The 23870-nt window shown below is 36.3% G+C and overlaps 1 long non-coding RNA gene and 2 pseudogenes across 1 annotated transcript in view; 2 read left to right on the forward strand and 1 right to left on the reverse strand.

The window, feature by feature from the left end:
• Positions 1-1161: 1161 nt before the first annotated feature.
• LOC147908299 (uncharacterized) overlaps positions 1162-23870 on the reverse strand; it is a 167523-nt gene continuing 144814 nt past the window's right edge. Inside the window, exons 2-4 of the long non-coding RNA XR_015546532.1 lie at positions 3909-4041; positions 3474-3645; positions 1162-3105 (exon numbers count right to left, since the gene is read on the reverse strand). This is a non-coding gene — a long non-coding RNA (uncharacterized LOC147908299). The remainder of the gene's footprint in view (positions 3106-3473; positions 3646-3908; positions 4042-23870) is intronic.
• LOC147908300 (uncharacterized) lies at positions 9609-10875 on the forward strand (annotated as a pseudogene).
• Positions 10716-11646, forward strand: LOC147908301 (uncharacterized; annotated as a pseudogene).

Raw genomic sequence — 23870 nt, forward strand, 5'->3', positions numbered from 1 at the left:
CTTTCTTTTTAGTAACTGTCCTTCTGAATAATATTAAATTATAATTTTGATTTAGCTCGCATTTAATTAAACAGCTAATTGACGGTTACACACTACAGTTTTAGTAATCTGTGAGACTTCCATACTGCACTTGATTTTTTTTAAGTATTTTTACTCGTCGATCAGTCAAAACAATATCGTGAACTTTATCGATGATTTCTGACGTAGCAGTCTCAATTGGACGTCTCGAACGAGGTGCACATGTGGCAGTACGACCACGTTTAAATTCATTCACCCAATTGTATACAGTCGCAAACGCTGGTGCAGATGTGCTATGAACATTATCCAACTCGGCTTTGATTTCTTTCAGCGTTAAACTTTTCATATAGATGTTTGATCACTGTACGAAACACTTTTTTTTCCATTTTGCAAAAAATACAAAGGTTGTTCACTTTAATCGTCTAAAAAAATGAAACCACGCGATGAATTCCGCTCAAAATTTGACAGTAATCAGCTAAAAGATGCTACTTATCAAAAAGTAATGTGACAGGACTGCGAGTGCCCTCTGATAGATTTTCTAAGAACTTATTGACTTGCCCTCGTATTATACATATTAAATAGTAAGTGATTACAAATTTTTTTAGTAAGAACGCAACGTCTATAATTCAAGTTTCTTTGATATTTAAAAACGTACGCAATTTCAAAATTAAGAAATGAGCTCTTTGTTTATTAATATTATTGTGAACTCGTCATTTAAATTTTTCCGTGTGAAACGTGATTTTATTCGTATGTATATTTAATAAATATTTAGTTTTTTTTAAATAATTGTATTGTTGTTGAGGTTAGACAAAGACCGTGAAGTCGGCTGGAAAAGTGAGGTCACAGTTTTTTGAGATACATGCGGTATAATTCATATCGATTACTTTCCGTCGAAGCAAACGATCAATGGCAATTACTACGCAGTCTTATTGGACCGTTTCAACAACATTTTAAAGAAAAAAACGTTCCCATTTGGCGAAGAAGAAAGTGTTCTTTTATCAAGACAATGCACGAATTCACACGTGCCCGGCATCGATGGCCAAATTCAACGAATTCCGCTACGAATTGCTTCCCCATCCAGCATATTCGCCAGATTTAGCCCTCTGCGAATATTTCCTGTTTCCATACCTGAAGAAATAGTTCGGAGGAAAGAGATTTACCACTAGAGAGCAGCTCATCGCCGAAACAGAGGCTTATTTTAAAAGGTTGGACAAATCATATTATTCGGACGGCTTGAAAAAGTTGGAGAATCGTTGGATCGAGTGTATCAAGCTGAAAGGAGACTATGTTGAGAAATAAAAATCGATCAAAAAAAATGTGTTTTACTATGGTTTTTAAAAAATTTATTGATTTGCCCTCGTATCATACACATATTAACACAATATTAGTTTAAAAACATTATCGTTACGAGCAAAGTGCGATTGTAAAAACGCTTGAACAAAGACCAATTGTAGGAAATGACAAAAATTCTAAACAATTCCGTAATACAGCTTGCGTCACAATAAGTATATGCACGATTAATACTTGTTTCGTACATATGTTGAAAATGTGTCATATTGAATATTTTAGCGGCGTTTAATTAGAAGTCTAATTTGTCATATACTACATGGGCTGAAAAGTCCCGGGATTTTTCAATAGGTGGCGCCACTAGAAAATGAACATGATTCATTTCGAGAGGTTCATCTGTCACTAATTTATGTATGAAGTGACATTTCGTTCATTCGTTTACAAGCTACAGTCGTTTAAGTGGCGTTACTTTCGCCTTCGTAAAAAAAATGGGAAAACAGGAATATCGCATCTTGATCAAACATTATTTTTTGATGGGAAAAACTTCTGAACAATCATTGAAATGGTTGCAGAAATGTTATTTCACATCTGCTCCTTCGAGAACAACAGTTTATCGGTGGTTTAGTGAATTTAAAATGGGTCGTACAAGCACCGAAGACGCACCTCGCTCTGGAAGGCCAAAAGAGGCTACGAATGCGGAAATCGCAAAGCATCGAATCGTTTTGAGTGATCGTAAAGTGAAGTTGCGCGAGTTAACTGAGGCCGTGGGCATCTCAAAAGAACGGGCGGGATACATTTTGCACGATGTTTTGAAGATGAAAAAGCTATTGGCACGATGGGTGCCGCGTTTGCTGACCATCGAGCAAAAACAGCAGCGCGTTGATGATTCAACGGCCGGTTTGGCGTTGTTGCAGCGTAATCGAGCGGACTTTTTTCGAGCGACGTTTTGTGACGATGAATGAAACGTGGGTCCATTACCATACGCCTGAGTCCAATAGGCAGTCTGCAGAGTGGTTGAAAAGCCACGAAAGCCGACCAAAGCGGCCAAAAGACCAACGTTCGGCCGGGAAAATTATGGCCTCCGTTTTTTGGGATGCGCATGGCATAATCTTCATCGATTACCTGCAGAAGGGAAGAACAGTTACGGGAGAATATTATGCAGCGTTATTGAACAAACTGAATGACGAAATAAAGAAAAAACGGCCCCATATTACAAAAAAAAAGTTCTATACCATCACGATAACGCACCGTCACACACGTCCTTGAAAGCGATGGATCCAATTAGACCAATTACGATTCGAATTGGTTGCTCACCCACCGTATTCTCCAGACTTGACCCCCAGCGACTATTATCTGTTCCCAAAGCTCAAACGGTGGTTCCAGGGAAAGAGATTCACATCGAATGAGGAAGTCATCGCGGAAATCGAGGCGTATTTCGAAGGTTTGGACGTTTCGTACTATAAGGGCATCGAAATGTTGGAAAATCACTATACCAAGTGTATCGCCCTCGAAGGCAACTATATTGAGGAATAAATATAACTTTGCCCAAAAAAACACTTGTTTTCATTAAAAATCCCGGGAACTTTTCAGCCCATGTAGTAATCGAGTGCTTTCATAACATCGACATGTTTTGATGTTGAACAAACACAGCGAGAAATAAGATGTCACTATTCCGAAGGAAAAAGTCCCGCAAATCCTTTTTGCGTCAGTCTACTCTCAGATGCACGACTCGAATTTAATTTAGAGCTCGAGCAGCACAAGCAGAGACTTGTTTGATTTGGTATGTCGCGTGATATAGGACTGAAAAAAATATGATGTTTTAAACTTCAATACATCATATGAAAATGAAAAGGACTTTATTTCTTGGTTAAAATTAGAAAAAAATACAAAATCCAGGTATTTTACATTAATCAACATCATTCGTATTCTTAGCAAAATTTTATCTTGAGAATTTAGCTGAAGAACTTCAAGAAATTACTCAACATCTTTTCTTTTTACAATTGAGGCAAGTTATGATAATTATATTTATAATGTATATTTATTGTCCACTTGGGTGCAAAGTAAAAAAGAACTCTAGCCTTAATAATTGAAAGATAAAGGACATAAAAAACAATACAACTGTTTATATAATAGAATATTAATAACCCTAGAATATTAATAATATTAACCTTTTTAAAGTTTTCAGCAACAACATTCTTTTCCGAAGTATACGAGAATATAATTACTTCTTTTGAAATATCGTTCAGAAAATCCATCCTCTTTGTAACATTCTTATAAGTTAAAATGCTTAAGTTAAATCGATGTCCTACTTGTCGAAGCGAGCATTTGTTTCCTGCAAACCTTGAAAATTAAAAGAAATTTGAAGGAAATTAAATTGATATACATACATGTACATATATTCTCAATTAATTTTCTTTCATCTTATTATTATTATTGTATTAAGGGTCTGGACACAATAGAACAAATATTAGGAACAGGAATATTAAGATTTTAACCTACCAGAATACGGTTTCTAATAGGTTGAAATCTTAATATTTATTCCCATTCCTAATATTTCTTCCATTGTGTGCAGGGCTTAACTAAGTTATTATTATTATACTAACCATAAAAACATTAACACATGTTTTTCTGCTGACGAAATTGATGTTCCACCATGAGACTTGTCATTTGGATAGAATGTTGACCTTTCGAATTTTTTTATAATTTCATAGCACGCCGCGACATTCGGAAATGATTCTGAAATAAACATTTTCTATGTAATAAATCATATTACTGTAATTTTAATTTAACCTGCAAAATTCACTGTTTCATTGGACATTTTTCGCACTTTTTCAATGTAATTTTTTATTTTCGCTCTGCCAATCTATTCAATCCCTGGTCAAAAGGATTAAGTTCTTTGACCTAAAAGAGGACCGATGCACAATCTCAGGTTGGATAATAGCGTCGCGTATCGACGTTGATCCACATCTGCGACATAATCAAGTGCGTCTGACTTGTGGCACCCGCGATAACCACAAGAGCGGTCATGGACGTATATATATAAATATATATGGACGTTAACAATAATAATATTAAAAACTAAGCTAATATCTAGGTTCTCTGACGATGTATGTATGTATGTATGTGTGTTTATGTGGGGTGAGGTGATGTGGTCGAAGGGAGGGAGAACCTTGCCGATTCGGCGAGAGTTTCAAGTGATTGGAAGATCTCGTCGAAGGATCTGTTGTCCTCAGAAGGGACGGGGGAGGAAGAGAGAAGGAGAATTGGGGATTGTGGAGAGTTTATCAGGGTAGGAGAGTAAGAAGGAGAAGGAAATTCAAGGAAGGATCTGAAGATGTATTGCTGGGGGAACTATCGATTAGTTTGTCGGAGATAAGATCTATCATAGGGACGTCGGGGACTTGATCCCGATATTTTTGACGTAAATGAGCCCTTTTAGTTGACGACGGGCTTGAAGGGAAATAAATTGCCCGATCTGTATTCGCGTAATGATTGGGACGTAGCTTTTCTGAGTTTCTTGAGTTTGGCCCGTTTCTTGCGTCCTGCTCTGTGTCAGACCATCTACTAAAATTTTCTCTCGTTAGTGCCCATAACGGATAATTAGAAGAACATAGAAGAAGAAGATAATTCCGAAGAGAAGCGGAGAAGAGATAGATTTTTCAGGAGTTATAATTTGGTTCTAGAGAGAGTAATCGTGGATTAACTTAAGACGTTTTATTGGTTAAGTAACGTGAATACGAAAAAGGTGAATTACTTGAAGCGTTTTACCGCTTAAGTAATTCGGAGTAGAGTAAGAGGTGAATTGCTTGAGACGTTTTTTTACCGTTTTATTTAAGAAATTTGTTAGGAGGAAAGATAGGCAGAGTGCGTTTGTGATTAAAGAGAGAATAGATGGAGGAGGAATAAGGGTCGAGAGAAAATTTAATATTGATGGATATAACCTTGAAATTAAAGTAACATGAGAAAGAAAAAAAGGAATTTGTTCTTATTGTTTGCTGAAAGTAGTGATGAACTATAGCGGGATCCTCGATGATATCTCAGTGGTATTTCAGTGATGGTTTTTAACTTGGGATGAAAGATCGTCAACGTGAACTGTTGATTTTGCTTGGATTGTACTAAGCCGAGAACCCCGCACTTGGAATAGTTAAACTTGTCGATTAATTTTGAATTTTACTTATGACTGCTCGAAAGATTTTGTTTTTAACTGATTGCGCTTTTCCGAATAGCCATATATATATATATATATATATATATATATATATATATATATATATATCAAGATGTAATGCAATTCAGTACTTGGACTTTGGATGGGTGATTCATTTCTTTTTCCAAAGGTTTCCCAATTATTTCGAAAGAATGGAAATGATTAATGTGTTTTTGTTTTATATGTGAGTCAGAAAAAGCCTTATCTGTGAGTCATAGGGCCAATACACGTACTTTCAATCGAACACTATTAATTATTTTCCTTTAATTGATGTCTAGTCATTTATAATAATCAAAAATCAATATTCGATCCGTCATACTGACCCCATTATTCGTATTTGAGAGAAAAACAGATTTTCTCCACGAAAGAAAAGAATCGTGGAGTCGTTAAGACGTAACAATACACATAATAAATAACCTTTACATGGAAAAAGTTATATATCTATTTTACATTAAGGAATTAAAATCTCGATTACTGGCGTTTTCATTCTTTTTAGAATTTCTCTAATGTCGACTGAAGTTTTTATATTCAACTTATTGAATTTCTCTATCATAATCCTTCTTTCTTTGGTAAACTTAATGCATGCCTATATGGTTCTCATCTTCAATGAGATTGCGAGGGCATAGATCACTATTGGTTACCTTAAATCTAAATAAATTATATTACAGTGAATTATGTTCACTGCGAATACGGTTGATCATTACAATAGCTTTTCTATTTAGGTTACTGGACGCTAATCACGGATTGGCAGATTGGATATAATACGACTGAAAATATCCAGCGCCTTTATTAAGAACTATAGTTCTGTACTTCATGAAATCTTCGTTATCCTTGTAACATTGAGATATATAAATATTAGTAATATCCGACTAAGATACTTCCAATTCCAGCAAATGTCCTTCAATAGTAGTCCTTTTAACTAAAACGTGCATTTTTGTTATCCTGGATATTACGATTAGATGGAATCTAAATCAATTGAATATCTTTGTTTTTTTTACACATGGCAATAATATGATTGGTTTCTTAAATTACATAAGATTAGTGTTTAAGTTTGCGAATGTTTTGAAGAAAATTGAGAATACTTTTGGAATAAAAAAAAACTGTAAATTTTACACGAAATAGTAAAGAAATAAAGGACAATTATATTTAACGAATCGTCTACATGCAATCTCCGGAGCTTTGCTCCCTCCGCTGGACTCAATATAATCTATTTCTACGAAGGCAAACGACTAACTTCTAACGCCGGCGACAATCGTATTCTACAATAAGAATTTTTACTTCTTTCCATCACCTTCGAGAGTGACTGATAACGACAACCGATTACTCGCAAGATCTCTCGACAGCATGCAAGAACTTATACTCGAAGTAATACATGTATCCCGAGAGGGTAACGCCGATGAGAAGCCGAACGTTAACTCGAAAGTGCGACACGATCACAATAATCGTTTCGACATGGCACAACCGATATACAACAACACCAAAATCTAAAATAACTCGACTGTGGAGAGAAGAGCGCGCATGATTCGATAGCTAATATTTCAGATCATGATTCAGCGCATGATTCGACAGCTAATCACAATGCTTAGGAGGATGGCATAGGTCCCGCAATTTCTCGACACTATACGCAGTACTTTGCGCGACGCGAATTTTTCACATACGATCCGTCCCTAAGAAGCTACGAACTCGGGTCGGCAACTTTACAGCAGCGACAGCAACGCTCGTCTGACCCTTTCGCTCTTCTCCTTGGCAATTTCCCTCACAGCAGCTCTCAGAATAAAGTTGCTCTCGGCAACTCTCGTCAGCGGCGACTTCGCACGTCATTTACAACGCTTCGGCTCAGCCACAGTAGGAATGATGTCCGGGAGTTCCTTGCGGATTTACGCAGACTGTTCGGCCCTTCCCCCTCAGAGACCGTCACGCTGATTGGCTCCGGCTTATCACGCTATCCGTGCGTACCGCATAGGTCCTCGTAATCGCGAATCCCTGCTCTTAAGAGCGCGTACTTCAATTTTTTTTCAAGAGCCCCTTTTTCGCCGAAGGCTCCGGAATTTCCCAGGCTGTCGTGGGATATCCTGGGAGCTTCTTTTCCGGCTCCGCGGAGACATATGCCACCAACGGACGTTCGTAGAGTCCGTTAGGTGGCCGGAAATTCTTACCTTCGGTACCTTGCAAGAGGTGCACGACGTAAGGAGGTTTTAAATCCATTGATCATATCGTAGAATCGCGGTGTCACAATTGCTTGCGATTCTGATTGTCTACATAGTGTCGTACATGTGATTCGATCGACCAATCCAGAATGAGAATGACAGTAGCGCGTAAAGACATACTGATATATACATACATACATATTGCTGTTCGTTAAAAATGAGAGAACAAATTATAGTGGAAAATTATATGCTTTCATTAATATTGATTACAATATTTTCTTGTACATTTTATGTGATTAAGCGTCGACGTCATCGCATGATTCGAAAGTGGTGGATCAAATCACTAAATAGACGTCGTAATGTAAAAGGATTTCATTCATTATTATTTCGTGAGCTTAAAACCACTTCACGAAGAATTCTTTTCATTTACTAGAATGTGTACTATATCAATTTGATGATTTACTTCGTAAAATTGAGCCATTTCTTCTACATCGATCGGATGGTGGTTTGCTACGTCCTTTATCATCAGAATTAAAACTTGCATTAACTCTAAAGTAAGTAAATATAGATAATGTAACGCACGCACGCACGCACGTAGTTCTTGAGATTTGGTCAATTAACATGAAAAATTCTGACATTATTAGAATGGTGTCGAAATGTAGTTTGTTACTTTAATTATTATTTTAATATTATTGTTTATTATTGATTATTTATTATTGATATAATAAATCTTTTTCCGGATTTTTTAATGCCATTTTTATATATTTAACACACTTTTTGTATGCATTTAACGAAAAGAGAAATTAAAAATAATTAAGTTCTATAAGAAAAACATGACATTTTTAACAATTTTAAACTTAACTTTGGTTTTTCAAACATGTACCACTATTTTATGTGACTTACGTACGTTTTCTAATTTTGTATGCGTATATATTATATATATGGATGTGTGTATATGTGTACATATATATATATAAGTATTAGAAAACAATAAAAACGATATAGAAATTTAATGAAATATATTGCGTTTGAAAAGTAAATAAACTATGAATTATAGTAAAATTTTTAAATTTATTTATTGAATATTTGAGACTTCCTTCTGGAAAAAGAATTAATCGATAATAAACAATGTTCTCAAATAATACTGAAATAATAACAAATTGTATTCCGGTCGCCTCAAAACAGTTAGAATTATTGTATTTATGTTTTATTGGTCAATCCTTGTAATACCCATAAAAGAATATGTTTCGCAATTGTTATAAAATCAATCTTTGCATCTTCTGTATTGGATTTATGTAATTATAAATCATACTATTTAGATTTCTGGTTAGATATTATAAGCTTAGAGAAGAGAATATCAAGAAGTGCAAGAAATTGAAACTAACCATTCAACCGTATATCATCATTGTTGGACTCACTCTACACGAAATCAACACTTATTACTTATTCATTAATGATACATTGTACAATATACTCGTATCGATTGGAGGCTGTCGAAATGTTTGTTTCAAGACATTTCAATTGCAATATCCCACAGCAAGCGAGCATTTATGCTTATTCAAAAATATATTTATAAGTTTACAATCAAGTGGGACACAATAATACTTAGCATTGAACACATTATATATATTTAAAGACATTAAACGAAAACAATCAGCCGTGTGCAAGCATGACTGAATCTACTATATAAATTAGATTCCTGATAAGATTCCTAATAGAGAAAAAAGTATTAATACTTTTACTCTAGGGCTAGTAAAAATATTGACACTTAAAACCGCAAAAGTAAATATTTTACTCACACTTATAATGAAATATTACTCTTATATTTTATATTATTATATATATATATATATATATATATATATATTATAATATATATATCTTATATGAAATATTCACTCTTGTAAATATTAGTTCTACTTTTCGAATGCTATTTTATTTCTATAATTAAGAGTGTGCTAGTAATTAAATACTATCAGTAACATTTATTGTATTATCCACAGTTTTTCTTTATACGTTTTTAAAATGTTGCGTTGTTTTTTTTGCTCCCGTTCGTTATTATCCAAACATTATTTAATGGCTTATATTAAATTAAAACATAAGTCGCTTATGTACAATAGTATATACTCAGTACATAAGTTGCTAATGCAATTTTGAAAAAATTCTATTCGCATGTTTATAACAATATATACTGCTTAAAAAGGCATATTCTGTTCAATCATACGAATAATTTGAAGCATGTGCAACACATTAGTACAGTCAAAAGCGCGCAACGAAAAAAAAAGTCTTTTTCATTCTATTGTACACTCAATTCATATTATTTAGTCTAAGAGCATAGTATTATTGATACCATATCAAGTACTTGTAACGAAAATAATGACACGAATATATTACAGACACAAGAGAAAATTAATAAAGCTGCTACTCTTATAGCAAAAACTATTCATGGATCGTTAAGCCGTTCTGTTATTAACGATTATTATTACAAGTATTTCATCCTTTTATAATAACATTTGCTTACCAATGTTAAGGATCAAATATAATAATATTAATGATTTGCAAGACATATTGCAGATAATAGAATACGCATTTTAATAATTTTAAAACTGAATATTTTACTTATTTACAGAGTATTTACAGAGTATTGATTGTTTAATAATGTTATTGACTGTAACAATAGATACATCAATAATTTTTGGTCCATCTAACAGAAAGAAGAAATCATTATTATAGAAATATTAGTGTTTTATCTTTAAAAATAGTATTAAAACAATTTTTGGAAATGCCAAACGTTTTTTTTTCTTCACAATAACTGCACACATTGAAAAATGTAAAAATGAAAGTAGTTAACATTACAAGAAAAACGACCGTGTATGAATAAATCGAATAAAGTAAAGAACGCCGAACGAGATCAAAGTTAGATGTTACGAATATATTTAATTAATGGTCGAGTTGGCTAAGACACTCTTCCCGGCAAATTGAGAGGTCCCAGGTTCGAACCCTGGCTGAGGTAATATTTTTCGCAATAAGTTTCTTTTTTAGAGGGAGTTATTAAAATGTTTCATAATGATTGTGTTGAGAAGTCCGACAATTATCGGCGCGCAATCACATTTGGAACAAAAAATTGATTAAATATATTCGTAACATTCTAACTTTGACCATTCGGCGTTCTTTACTTTATTTGAAAGTAGTATTATTACTTCAATATAATCCAAAATACATTTTGGAAGTTTACTCCAAAAAAAAAAAGTAAAAAAGTCGAACTATAAAATTGTATTACCATTAATTCTATTTTCAGACGATATTGAAATTAATAATTTTAGGTTCTCATATAAAGCTATACACATACATAAGCTTGATACAGTATACTGTATAATTCCATGTATTCCTGAATTTCTAGACTAGAAAATATTTTTCTACTTCAACTTCATAATTCCGTTGATCAAAAGTGTTTGAGGAATAAAAAAACATTTAGAAAAGTTGTAACAGAAATCATAACAGATTTAGAAGTAAATACAGATTGAAATCAATGAGGAAGTAAAAACGATAGTTTTCAAATTGTGTTTTATTGCGGGAGATAACCTAGAATTGAATAACGTGTTAGGGTTTTTCAAAAATTTTAATTCATCATATTGTTGCAGAATTTGTCTCATTTCTAAAAAAGATATTCCGAAACAATTGCAAGAAAACGCGGATCTAATAAGAACGATTTCCAATTATGTAAATCACTGTAAAGAAAAGGCTTTTGGAATAGAGGAAGAGTGTTTAATAGTATTCCCAGTTACCATTATTTGTTGTAAAAAATTTTTTTATTGATCCCATGCACGATCTCTTAGAGGGTGTATCGTTGTGATATTGGAAAAATATTGAAGTATTGTATCATAACGAATAATAACTGTTTACATTATCGAAGTTTTTAATGAAAAACTTGAATATCTTAGAAAAACTTCATTTGGTGAAAATATTTCTATAATAACTCAAAATTAGAAAAAGAGTATTTGATTATTTTTAATTCGTTGCACACTAGATTGCAGTTTATTGGCATAGAGGTTGGCATTGATGGAAAAATATTATAAGTTTTTTGGATACTATGTTGATTATTAAAGAACGGAATTTTTGATATATACCATAAAGCAACCTTTTCTGGTAGATTTCTTAATTTCCATTCACACCATCCACTTTGTCATAAAAGAGATGTAATTGAATTGTGGAAGATTTTTTGCTTGCGTCATCCGTAATTTCAACAAAATAATTTGATTGACGCTATTAATATTTTCTTACAGAATGGATATCCATTACGTTTTATTTTCTCGACTATTCATGATAGAATTAAATATCATATTAACAATATTAATTTGAATAAAAAAAATAAAAACACAAGGAGATTTTTTTACGATTCCAATGTCAATACGGTATCTGAAAGATTTACACCTATTGTTAACATGTTTAATTGTAAATTGGCGTTTACCATTCCTAACACACACATTAAGAAGTTTCATAAAGAGAGGAAAGGATAAGTTGGAACACTGTCAGAATCAAAATGTAGTCTACAGAATATCTTGTGAGGATTGTGATGTTAGTTATGTTGGCCAGATGAAAAGATAATTAAAGACCAGATTGCATGAATATGTTTCGAATATCAATATAAGTTTAAAATCTTCATCAGTGATTTCCAATCACCGTATTGAAGAGAATCATAATTTTAAATGGGATAAAATGGACATATTAAATATAGAGCCTTCATATAATAAAAGGTTGATATCTGAAATGGTCCATATTAAAAAACAGAAACATGGTATAAACAGACAAAATGACACAGAGTCTTTGCCTGAATTGTATTCTGACATTATACATTCTCTTTCTCTTTCCTAATATCTTCTTTCTTTTTCCGCCTTTATTTTGCCGTTCTCGATAAATGTTTTTCTTCTTGACATTTCGTTATTTGACATCGTAAAAGTTAGATGCTTGTTACCTTTGCAAATTTGCTTAAAATAATTTATGGAATAAAAAAGACTATTATATTGTACCATGAAATGGACTACAATCTACCTGCGTTTTTTTTCTTTTTGTATCAATGGACTCTTAACACATTTACTGATATCACTGACAAGATATTAATTTTTATGTAATTAATATTAATTCTTTTTGTTCACGGTTACTTTTCCAGAATTTTCTTATGATCACGTTAATTTTTGATAAAAATGACTCGCAGCGTACTACACAGAATAAACAATTTGATATTAAAGATTTATAATAAGATTGTAAGATCATGTGCATATTTTTTATTTAGAACGAAGTTTATATTTTAAGACTACATTGAAAATGACTCGATTGGAGTCGAAACATTTGTTAATTGTAATTGTTTTGTATAAATTTTGCTTATTTAAATTAAAATTTTTTTATATTACTGGCTCTTTGCCCTTCTTGTGTACTACTTTGTTTTATACGTACAGAGCCTTATTAATATTTTTTAAAATATCTAATTTCTTTAATCGGTACTAATATAAATAAATTCTTCAAGAATCGATATTTTGGCTGTTGCAACGACTTCGAGTACACGTACACGTTCTCGAAATATATGCCATATAAATTTTCCAGCAAACTTATCAACACGTACGTTTTGCCGCAGTGCGATGAACGGCAGATGATTCCGTATATAGAAATCGGCAACATGTTTCTATGCTTGCGTATTTATTTTTCAGTCTGTACTTTATTGTCGACATTAGTCACTTTGATCGTCTGCAATTGTCGCATGAACTTCATATCTTCTTCCTTCATGACACTAATAATATTGAAAAAAATGATATCGAGAGCGGATGTATTTATAATAGCGCGCAAAGCGAAATCGCTCAGTATTGAAAATGCTTCTTATCGTGTCAGACAACTGTGATGTACATAATTTAACCGCCAAAGAGTTGGAATATATACCGAAAATTATTTTGCTACGAGAATTTAAGAATTACATAGATTAACTATGGGACCGATTACCCGAGCATATAAAGGCTGATTCAGAAGTTCAGCAACATCGTCGGTGCTTGAAACATTATAATTTGCCCTACTATCGATCGCATAGTAATGGTTCAGCGCCGTTTATAAGAAATTGTAGCAAATGTCAACAACAACAAAAGGCTGCGATTTTTTAAATCACGCGATAAGTGCACTTCCGCTCGAATTGCATACCCCCAGATATCAATTTTGTGGTCCAGATACACATTTAGAAAAGCGATTGGCTAGAGGTGATCGAGGCATTAATCTGTTGGACGCGGCGTGTCACAAAAAAGACATGAACTTATTCGCGGAGCAAAGATCTCACGAAACGACACATAGCTGACAAAATACTCGCTGAGGAGGCACGGAAATGGATTACCGCGAAAGATTCGACTCTTGGAGAGAGAGCTGCTGCCATAACTATTTGGGTGGTTACGAAAGCCAAAACGAAAATTGGTATGGATATGAAAACGAAGAAGAAAAAGCCAACGATAAAACGAATATTATCGATAACAAAACACAGTGGTATCTTATCTACTGTAATTGGAAGTCTTCGACTCGTTGGTCAGCGGCGCGGCAGAAGTCGTAAAAGCTATAAACGATAATAAAACCGTGCAACGTCAGTTGGAAGAATTGAAATTTCATAATCGCGTCATGGAAAGTCATAAAGTTTATCTCGCTCCATACAAGCGTGAACGAGGAGTCACAATGGAAAAAATAGAAAAGATTAAAAAAAAATCATTAAACAATTAAACCATCAAAAATGCCGAAGAGTATAACTACCAACATATAATTGCAATAATTGGCAAAACGTATGCGTATTCCATATTTTATTCCATATTTTTATGCATACTATCTTACAGGGAGAGTGTATCGAAACGAGAGCAGTATCGTAAATTTAGATAATGCTGATGGACCAGGTACTCATTGGATGGCGTATGTGTATGCGAAGCGGGAAGATCATGCTGTTTACTTTGATGTTTGGCAATCTTCGATCACCGAAGAAATTGGTGCGATATTTAAACGTAACGCAAATTGAGTATAATCGCACGCCTTATCAACGTTACGATCAAAGCAACTGTGGAGAGCGGATGATGAAAGTATGAGTTTCCCTTCGTGGGAGTATGAGTATATTGCCGAGTACAACGAAGCATTCCTGAGCTATCAAGACTGCGACCCAACTGGAAAAATTACGATACATTATCTTACAGACTAATAAAAAAATATCATGACAGCACATAAAACTTACTTCGACATCTGTAAATTAACCAACGTGAAACTTTATTTAAACTCTGAAGTTTATCCGTACGATGATCTGAATCTAGACTTTGACAAACGCAGAGCCGCTATTTTGTATGATATGTATTTACGTTTCCATGCGTCTTACTATCAAATCTCTCGTAACCGAAATGAACCGTCATTCCAATTAAACTCCTTTTTGAGAGATTTTAGTCTAGCAACCATTGACTACTCATGACAAAATGAGTCTGTCAAAAGTGGCATCGTGAATGTACGATTAGAATTTGAATTCAAAGAGAATGTACTCGCGAATACAACCGCCTATTGCTTTATTATACACGACCGCGTGATCGAATATAACTAAATGTAGTACGCAAAATTACGTAAATTATTATCACTAAAAAAATATTCTCCTTCTCTTTTTAATATATGAGATAAAATCCAAGATCCTTTGTGGTCAAGCACAGTCTCAAAAAATCGTTCACCATGACTGTACCAATGTTTGTTCTGCAAGGATTTATCGTTGGAAAGAAATTTGTCATGAAGAAAGTGGTGCTGAGAAAAGGAGCTATTCTCTCTCATTATATTTTCACATGTCCCATGCCATGGAACTTCTTGACAAAGAAAGAAGTCAGAAAAGTATTGTGCTTCCTGGCTGAGTGTTTATCACCATGGATTTCAATAGGAAGATGAGATGATCCCATACAGAATGGCGAAACGCCTGATTATAATAGCTGTAATTGTTGTGGAAGAGAATGACGATAATAAGGCTCTCGTATACGTTAAAGGACGTGAAAAATGCGAATGGCTGGCTGATATACTCGATAGCGACAATTCGACAATTGAGACTCTGGATGCTGATTACGACGATACAGATTCTTTACACAATCTAGATACTTACTAATACTGTACGATGTGGAAAACATATTAAGAATTGTGCGTTACAGAATGTATTTAAAATATACAAATGGTCGCAACATCAGAAAAAAATATATCATGTTTAAAAAATAAAGTATGAGATATTTTTAAATGCATTTTAATTTCTTTCCCCTATCCCTATAATTAAGATAGTCAATAATGATAGTTGTTCAGTAGTATGTATTATATATAGTTTAATAAGTATTCGAGTTTAATAAATATTCGATAGTTACTCGATAACAGTTTTAATAATTATTCGATAATTAGAAACGCTTGGCCATTTTTATTATTAAACATATTAATAGTTGCTAAATTAAAATTATTGCTGAGTCATATTATTTAAAAAAACAAATATCTATTTAATAAAATCGTATGCAAAAGAAGAAAAGAAAAGAGAGCGCAACGGGAAAAAGATAAAGCGTAAATAATAAATATAGGACTACAACGGGTGAAAGAGAGAGAACTGCATCCTACAATGGGTGGGAGAGAGAGGACAATAAGTTAAAGAGGGAACGCAACTGATGAGAGAGAGAAGAAACAAATCCCGTCTTCCCCTCTAACACGGATCCCGATGACGCGCTTCCCCCTCCCTCGAACACAGCATCTGTGGAAGGACTTCGTCCTTCACACCCGCGCGACAGTAGAGCCATCTGCTGATTGCTGTATCCGTGAGCTAGAATCCCTATAGTTATCCTACTATAATTCAATACTTCGATTGCAAAATTAGAAGGTAGAACTTTTTTATAAAGAAGAAGAAATTAAATTTATTATAAAATTTTTTGTTATTATTTATTAAAAATTTTGCGCAGTTCATAGTAAATTCGTTTCATGTAACAGAATATTTTTATATTAATTTTGATTAATTTTTTATTAATTATTAATATATTTTTATTAATTATTATATATGCAACACAGAAATCAATCAATGTTATATAATTATTCATTTTATTAAACTTTGCATTTATTAAATGTTGGCTGCATATTAACTTCGTGGAATTGTTTCTCAAAATAATAAACATATTTTGTGAAATTAGCGACAATGATGTTTTTTACACATTATGTACGAGGGCAAGTCAATAAGATTTTAAAAAATCTGTCAGAAGGCACTCGCAGTGTCATGTCACATTACTTTTCGACAAGTAACATCTTTCAGCTGATTACTCAAATTTTAAGCAGAATTCATCGTGTGGTTTATTTCTATAGACGATTAAAGTGAACAACACCTTTGTATTTTTTGCAAAATGGAAAAAAATGAGTTTCGTGCAATGATCAAACATCTACATATGAAAGGTTTAACGCCGAAAGAAATCAAAACCGAGTTGGATAACGTACATAACACATCTGCACCAGTTTGCGACTGAATACAATTGGGTGAATGAATTTAAACGTGGTCGTACATCCATATGTGATGCATCTCGTTCGGGACGCCCAATTGAGGCTGCTACGCCAGAAATCATCAAAAAAATCCACGATATTGTTTTGATTGATCGACGAGTAAAAGTACGCGAGCTTGTTGAGGCCACAGGCATATCACATGGCACAGTGATTTCAATTTTGCAGAACAATTTGATATGAAAAAGCAATCGGCAAGATGGGTGCCGCGTTTGCTCACTGTAGATCATAAGCGCGACCGTGTGACGATTTCAAAACAATGTTTGGAGCTGTTTCGACATAATCCAGATGAATTTCTGTGTCGATTCATTACTGTGGACGAAACATGAGTTCATTACTTCATATCCGAGACGAAGAACAGTCAAAACAATAGACTTCACCGAGTGAACCAGCTCCGAAGAAGGCGAAGACCGGAAAAATCGGCCGGAAAGATGATGGCCTCAGATTTTTGGGATGCACAAGATATAATTCATATCGATTACCTTCCGTCGAAGCAAACGATCAATAGCGATTATTACGGCGCCTTATTGGACCGTTTCAACATTTTAAAGAAAAAACGTCCCCATTTGGCGAAGAAGAAAGTGCTCTTCCGTCAAGACAATGCACGGGTTCACACATGCTCGGCACCGATGGCCAAATTCAACGAATTCCGCTACGAATTGCTTTCCCTTCCAGCATATTCGCCAGATTCAGCCCCCTGCGACTATTTCCTGTTTCCAAACCTGAAGAAATGATTCGTAGGGAAAAGATTCATTACCAGAGAGCAGCTTATCGCCGAAACAGAGGCTTATTTTGAAGGGTTGGACAAATCATATTATTCGAACGACTTGAAAAAGTTGGAGAATCGTTGGATCAAGTGTATCGAGCTGAAAGGAGACTATGTTGATAAATAAAAATGAATCAATGAATAAAAGAAACAAATGTGTTTTACTATGTTTTTCTAAAACTTATTGACTTGCCTTCGTATAGAATAATTAATGAAATGTTTTTAAATGTAAGAAAGGAATAGTTGAAAATATATTTAATGGTAAATGTTTAAAAAAGTTAATGATAAGTTAAACCATAGAAATCAAAGCTTTAAACGATCTAGCTGGATCTTAATGCTTGTATGATTCTTGCGTGAATTTATATATTACGTATGTAGTCCCTAGAAACGCGTGTCAAAATGATTTTTTACGTCGAAATTGCCTCGGTAATTTAAAGTGTAGGACGCTCGCAGAGTACAAGAAATCTGGATTCAATTCCCGGATGAGGTACTTTTCGCAATAAGGATTAATTATTTACAGATTTTATATGTTATGTTTAATATGTTATTTATTATTATTAAGATCGTTTCGAAGATGCGAATAAGCATAAAAAATTTGTTAAATTGCTATTTAATTTAACTTGTGACATTACTGCGGTAGTTTAGTAGTTATTATTTCGAGACCGAAAATTCATTTCGGCGCGTGTTTCTAGGGACTACATACGTAATAAATTAACATAAGAATCAGGCAAGCATTAAGATCCAGGTAGACTGTTTAAGCCTTTGATTTCTATAGTTTGTATATTATCACATATACGATCCTATAATATATTAGGTGTAATAAAAAGAAATGCATCTATTGGAAAAATAATGGATTTCTTTTTACTACATCTAATATTATATTGTTAATTATAAGTAATTATATGTTAATTATTATATAAAATACAAAATTCGTAACAATTTTCATTGTTGTACAAATATTTTTAAATCAATAAAATTCCATTAATCAATTTTAATATCACAATTATCCTTTATGTTCGAGAGAAGTAAGCGGGAAGAACAATCACGAATAAGAGGAAATTAGAGGCGATGTCTTAGATCAAGTAATCCCACAGTTTATTTTTCTTTGTACAATTCACGAATTAAATAATTTTACAATAATTAGCAATAAATCTTTGCGAAAAGGATTTCAGTTTCTTGCGGAACAATTATTTTAAGAGAATGATGAACTATTATCTGCGCAATGGCGGTGAATTCTTTAGCAAGACAAAAAAAATTTCGGCCTATCTACTTGAACGGACAAGCGATAATTTCGGCGTATCTCTACGGCGATTGACTGCCTGACGCAGCGGCTCGATGTCAGAAGTTTTTAAAGTTCACAAAGGATCTTTTCATCAATTGCCTATGAGAACATCCAAAAATTACGAATGTGTTGAGGTGACTTCCTGATTTGCGCGGCGATTGGCGATTTGAGACGAAGACGATGAAAAAAAGAGTTATTGTCATGCATGACCAAAATTCGGTGTCTATGATTGGATAGCGATCAAGTTACGCGCACTGTGTCACACTGACGCGTGTACGTTGTAGTCTAACAAAATTGTTAACGCTGTTATTAACAAACGTTTTGAGTATATATACAACATGAGATTTGACAACAATTTTGACTTCTAACAAAGAAAGGAAATTTTCAAAATCATTTGGAAAGTTCTAAACGTTTTCAAACCACATGCTGTACATTCATAAAACGTATGCCGAAGCGAATCTTAAACATCTCTCTCGCCTCGTCATGCGATGACGAAATCAACGTGAGTGCTCGGCAATCGAGGTGGCACGAATTCAATAAATTCTTGCGATGGTCGCGACACTTCAGGTGGACTTACAATAATTGCGCGTACGGCGCATAGCGTCACGGAAGTCTGTGCTGACAAGTGACAATATTTTGCGCGAGTGAGAGGTTACAATCGCGGTTGTATTGTTGCATGTTGCACAAGGGCTGCACACGTTGAACGAGGGGAGTAGTGAAATGAGACGGCTGCACGAAGTGCAGGAAACTAATAAACGCGCGAATTGACTCGACAGATAAGAATACGGTAAGATCGAAAATTGCGGAAGGTCAGTAACTGAAGGGACTGTAACTATTAACGCGATTTTATGTGCATAGATTGATAGCACATTGTATTTAACGGTACTGACATTAAACATTACAAGTTATAATTATTATTCAAATTATATTTCTGTAAGATTTCGTAATATATACATATTGGATAATTCTATATTGCGACGTATAACACATATTGAGTAGATTTTCTCGTGCGACCACTTTTCCCAGAAATGATCATTTTTTGCAGATGCTGCCATTGAGAGAAAGAGGTGTCAATTTTGTTCATCAGTGACGGCTCTGGAATGGCCAGCAGCGGAGCATCGATGAGCAGACGTCCTGAAGTGAGCGCGGAGAGATTATCCGGGTCGTCGAATAGGGCCTGCAGAGGTCGCGAATTAAGTTTCCACTTGAACAAGGAGAGTGCTCATTTCTTTGTAGATAGTATTGCCAACTACTCGCCGAAGGTGATATTTCATTGATTTTACAGCAATCTCCCAGAGACCCCCAAAGTGAGCGGATGGCAGGTTGAAATGCCACCGGATCCCTTCCGAAGCAACCGCGATGTGACTTTCGGTGGATGATGTTCGAAGGAGCTCTCGTAACTGCTCATAGGTGCCCGTAAAGTTGGTGCCGCAATCGGAACGAACATCCGGGCAGAGTTCTCTCCTTGAAATGAAGCGGCGGAATGCGACGAGGAATGCGTCCGTGAAATAGTCGAAAACGACTTCAAGATGCGTGGCCTTGGAACAAAAATGGCTATGAATGCCTTGTGGGAGCGATGTCCACGTCCCCGACTCGTACGCAGAAGTATCGGACCGGCGTAGTTAATGCCCATCTTGAGGAATGGACAAGCTGGCATTATGCGTCCTCGAGGAAGATCGCCCATTGGCGGCTGCGGTGACTCGTCTCCATCGGATGCAAGTGATACATCGGTGAAGCCAGTATTTTACGACGGAGCGACCTCGAGAGATCCAGAATCGCAATCTTATCAGACCCAGCGTGAGCTGTACTTCTCCATAGAGTGTTCGGCGGTGACAAGATTCCACTAGCAAGCGAGTGAAGTGTGATTGTGGAGGTACAATCATTGGATGGCATTTGTTCGAAAACAAGACGGCGTACTTTAATTGCCCTCTGACTCGTAGAATTCCTTGATCGTCGAGAAACGGATTTAGAGCATGTAATTGCATGCTCTCCTCTCCGAGGAAATACCGTGCGATGGCTTTTGATTACGATGACTTCTGTGGAATAGTACAGTTCTTGGCTCACTCGGAGCCATCGGAAGAGTGTCCTGTCCAGCTTATGAAGGGTTAGCGTGTGACGGAACTTCTAACTTGAGTGGTGTCTTCTTGGAAGGCGACCCGCGCAGACATCATGCTGTGACCCTCAGGAGCTGATGAGTCGGAGAAGAATCGGAGCGGGAGTTCTGATTCGGTGATCCTTCGTTCACTGGAGTACGAGATGATGCGTTGTTCCGGCATCTTGTTTAATGGATCGGCATGGTTGCAAGATCAGGCTGTAGGATTCTGGCAAAGCTAGGAGGGGCCTAACCACCATAGTGGATGATGGATGAGCTCACTCCCCGAAATGCCGGAACAACGCGTCGCCTCGCAGTAGGCTAGATTGTCTTTTTCAGGAACGTAACACCATTGAGCGTCTGACAAGTCCTGAATCAGCGACACGCAGTTGGCTACATAGATTTTCCATCTGGCCTTTGAATCCAGTGAAGCGTGACCTTGGAATCCAACCAGTCTGATGGGAAGTATAACTAAATTCAAAACGTTGCGTGACCAAATTCATCAACAGGGCTGTGGACAACTCTAATCACGGCAGAGACACGAGCTTGATTGAAGCGACCTTTTAGCTGTCTGCTTTTAGCTATCAACAAGAACACTCTGGTATCGTTCGTGCGGGTGGACTCGGAGGTAAACCGCGGTGGCGTATCCCTTCTCCAATGCGTTGGCAAATCCATGCAACTCGATTTGCGAACTCTCGTCGCCGGTTTCCAGCCATCGGCTGATTTAAAAATACTCGAACTGTGGAAGCTCTCCAAGAAATTGCTGCCATTGACTAGCATCGGATGACGGAAGTGGAGCGTCCCACTTCAGTTGCTGCAGCCAGACTGCATAAGGATCTTAGCACAAATTGTGATCGGTGTCAACTATCCGAGAGGATCAAAAAGTCACGCAATTTCTGCGAGCATGCTTCTCTTTGTGAAGTTGGCAATAGCGTGGGGCTGAATTGTGAACATGAATTTGTCTCTGGCCAGAGTAGCGTGACTCTCGAGTTCCCACGAACAGGAGTCGGAGATGAGACAGTATTCAGCGGGAATTCCTATAAGAGTCTCTTAATAGTTTTCTGAGAGGAAATCCGCCCGCATAGTTGGCATAGTTCGGTTGCACCATGACTGCCGATGAAAAATAGTGAGCTCCGATCACGATGTCATCGATGTAGCAGTCGCGCTGAAGTACAACGGAGCCTCGCGGAAATCTCGTCTTCTCATCGGTGAGTTGACGGAGAGTACGAATCACGAGGAATGACGCGCAAGACAGCCCGTACGTCATAATGTTCAATCTGTATTCGCAGATTGGTTCGTTCATCGAAGGGCGCCAGAGGACGTTAGTAATCCGGTCTTCAGGGACGAGAATCTGGCGGTACATTTTTTTCGACATCCGTCACGAGTGCGTATCGGTGCCACCGCCAGCGCATGAGTATGTCGGCGAGAGCAGAAAGTTGGCATCAATTAGCAGATGGGAGACTCACCAGATCCTTCTGCGACCCGTTGAACACCACCCTCAACTTGGTAGACGCACTCAATTCTCACAGCACCCCATGATGAGGTAGGTAACCTTCCTTGCTCTTCTGGATTAGCTGATTTTGGCACGAGTTTCATGTGATTTAATTCCTCATACTCTTTCAGGAAAGCGCGATAGAGGTTTCCGAATTGAGCCTTCCGCTCACACCGTCATTCCATGGCGAACAGTAATCGTTCTGCTGGCTGACGAGTGTCCTTGAGGGGGTCCTTGATGGCGGAGAGGCAAAGGGCAGGCGCATAATGTACCGGTCGACAGCTGTGCAAGCGTAAGTTTGAGAGAAAATCTCCTCACAGGACTGCTCCTCTGAAGCAACTTCACGGGATCATTGGCCATAAACTGCGGATCGGCGAGGTCCTTGATGTGGGGCTACGTGACTTCACATTTGGTAGCTGCGCCTTGATAAAGTGAAAGACGCGGTAGGATGAAGGCGACGGCGTTGATCCGTGCTCCATTGACTCTGGACAAGCGTCACCTTTTCACGAGTGGAGCCCGAACAAGACCCTCCGAATCCGAAGATTGAGACCGCCGCTCGGGTTCTCGACAGACGGAAGCGTTGTACGAGTACCTCAGAGATCAATGAGATCTCAGATCCTTGATCGGTCAACGCTTTGGCGGGATAAGGATCTGCGTGACGATCGGTGACAATGAGTCTCGCCGTAGCGAGTAGAGTAGCTTTGCCTCTTCATCCTGTCGCACAGCGGACAGCGTGTTCACTTCAACAGGTTTTGGTGTAGCGTATGCGTCATGCAGAAGCGAGTGATGTAAGCTTCTAGCTTTGCAAGTAATGCACATCTTGATGGATTGACACTTTGCGATCGGATGGGAGTCGAGACAATTAAAACACAATCAATGTATCTCCACAACGACTTCTCGATCGGCAGTGGATTCAGCCTTAAAGGACTCGCACATCATAACATTGTGTTTGCCTTTGCATAGATCACAGCAGGAGTGCGCATCGACAGTGCGCTTAGCGACGTGCGATTTCGCAATTCGCGGCGGTCTCCGGAGACCTTGA

The sequence above is a fragment of the Acromyrmex echinatior genome, chromosome 10, assembly GCF_024713525.1.
Source record: "Acromyrmex echinatior isolate Ae372 chromosome 10, ASM2471352v2, whole genome shotgun sequence".
NCBI lineage: Eukaryota > Metazoa > Arthropoda > Insecta > Hymenoptera > Formicidae > Acromyrmex > Acromyrmex echinatior.